General features: G+C 63.7%; 1 protein-coding gene across 1 annotated transcript in view; it reads right to left on the reverse strand.

Annotated features, from left to right (window-relative positions):
• The window catches only part of LRP5L (LDL receptor related protein 5 like), a 25582-nt gene extending 23349 nt beyond the window's left edge, over window positions 1-2233 (reverse strand). The window contains 1 exon segment of the mRNA XM_015569012.1: window positions 1953-2233. The gene's annotated coding sequence lies outside the window, so the exon portion shown is untranslated.
• Window positions 2234-2468: the final 235 nt, after the last annotated feature.

Below are 2468 nucleotides of genomic sequence, written 5' to 3' on the forward strand. Positions count from 1 at the left end.
CCCCCCAGGCCCGGCGCAGAGGCTGGCCTCTCCCCTGCAGCCTGGCAGGGCCCGGCCCTCCTGCTGCCCGCCGCCCCCCGAGGAGGTGGCAGGAGGCTCAATCTCCGAGCAATCCCCTCTCGGCCTCCCCGAGTGCTCTGCTGCGGGCAACGAGACAGGCCAGAAAATGGGAAGGCTGGGACCTCCGGGAGGAGCATAATTCACATTCCTTCCCCCGAGTTTCATAACAGAGGCCGCTGGTTTCCTTAAATGGGGAATTTGCGAGCCACTCGGTTACCAGAGACGGGCTGGCGTGGACGTGCTCTTGCAACGTCCTGAGCGCGGCCACAGGCCCGGCCAAATTCCACGGAGGAAAATCAACTTCCGAAGGAAAGCAGTGCGGCCTGGGCTCTGTGCAGAGGCTGCGGTTGTGGTTGTGTTATTTTAGGGAAGGGCCGCTCTGCATTTTAAAGAGGGGGTTGGGTTTTAGCCCGGCTTTAACCGGGGACCCGCAGCCACTGCAACCCCTCATGTGGCACCGGCCGGGCCTCCCCCAGCACCGGGCTGCTGTCCTCCAGGGACTCGGGGCCAGAGGGTCCCCCCACGGCCCACTCTGCCTCCCTGACACTGCACCACGTCCTGCTTCTGGGGTCCGTGGCCTGTAGCAGTGGGCTCTTGGTCACACACACGCCGAGGTGGACATTGGGACGGAGGACCTTCCTGATGGGAGCCAGGGGTGCCCCCCCTTATCTGAGGGAGGACCTTGTGGGGGATGGTGTCACGGGAGGGCACAAGGAGATGGCAGGAGCTCCAACAGGACTGGGAGGAGGCAAAGCTGCTCCCTGCCACCTTGTGCTTGAGGCCAGGACAGAGGACAAAACCTGCTGTCCCCACTCACAGGCAGCGTCCTGCCCCAGGACTCAGAGACCAGGATCTAGTGAGGGCAGCAATGCTGCCCACACTCCCAGGGCCTGACCTGGACTCGTCCCTCCTGGGCAACATGGTGCCTCGGGGGACAGAGCAGGCATCTCGACCTCCATCACAAGCCCAGAGGGGTCCGGGGGCCGCGGTCCAGCATTCTCCGGCGTTACCTGGCGAGTGGGGGAGACCACAGCTGTCTGCGCTCCCTCGCTCTTCAGACCCATTCCCGAAGCAGGGCAGGCGTGGGGGGGGGGTAGAGGGGAGAGGCTGGGGCCTCAGCAGTCCTGCCCAGGACGCCTACGCATTCAACTTTGCCCCTCGGGGCAGAGGGGGGACCTGGGGTAGATCTGGGGGAGAATTCTGAGGCAGGATTTCGGAAAGGATTTCAAATATTTAATGAGAAAAGCCAGAGCCAGAGGCTGGCCGGCTCCCAGAGGTGGAACAGGCACAGCCTGCCTGCCGGGAGCGGGAAGACCGCTCCCAGCCGAGCACCACGTGCCTCACCACCAAGGCCAAGCCCCTCCCAGCAACATGGCAAAAGGCCGCAGGCAGAAGGGAGAAACCTTCACGTGGACACGGACACTGGATTCCGGCGGGGGAGCGTGTTCGGTGTGACGGCAGCTCACCCTGACGGAACCCACTCAACGTTCCTGGTGTTCTCTGCGTGACGCGTGACCTGGTCACACCCCTGCACAGATGGGGACACGGAGGCACGGAGCAGCGCCCCCTCACCCTGTTTCCTGTCTTTCCCTCCAACCCACCGTGCCAGCCAATCCCGCTGGTTCTGCCTTCACAGTTCCATCCCCAGTCAGGGCACAAGCCGGGGTTGCGGGCTCGATCCCCAGTAGGGGGCGTGCAGGAGGCAGCCGATTGAAGATTCTCTCATCACTGATGTTTCTATCTCTCTCTCCCTCTCCCTTCTTCTCTGAAATCAGTAAAAATATATTTAAAAAGAAAAAGCAACTTAGGCTCAAGTAACTTCTAAGGGAAATCATGACCTCACCCCACCCCACCCCACCCCACCCCACCAAGGGGGCGGCCGCTGGGTTTACCCGTGAGCGGGGTCCAAGGCGATGGCCCGCGGCTGGTCAAGGTCCTGCCAGAAGAGGACCTTCCGGGACGTGCCGTTGAGGTTGGCCACCTCGATGCGGTTGGTCTCCGAGTCCGTCCAGTACAGCTTCTTGCCGACCCAGTCGCAGGCCAGGCCGTCGGGCGACACCAGGCCGGAGATGACCACGTTCTGCACGGCGGCCCCCGTCTGATTCAGGTAGGTCTGCTTGATGGCCTCTTCGCTCACGTCCGTCCAGTACACTGTCCCCTTGGAGAACTGGAAGTCCACCGCGGCCGCGTCCTCCAGGCCGCTGACCACGACGGTGGACTCCAGCTTGACTCCGCCGGCGTCCACCAGCCGCACATCCCGGCGGTTGGCAAACAGCAGCAGCGGGGAGGCTGTGGGAACAGAAGCAACCCGTGAGGACCAGTGGCTGGGCAGGGGCACACAGCCTGGGGCAGGGGCTATGGCACGGCCACCCTGGCGCCCACCCAGCCCGAGCCCAAGGCCCTCCGTC

The sequence above is a fragment of the Myotis davidii genome, unplaced genomic scaffold, assembly GCF_000327345.1.
Source record: "Myotis davidii unplaced genomic scaffold, ASM32734v1 scaffold425, whole genome shotgun sequence".
Taxonomy (NCBI): Eukaryota; Metazoa; Chordata; class Mammalia; order Chiroptera; family Vespertilionidae; genus Myotis; species Myotis davidii.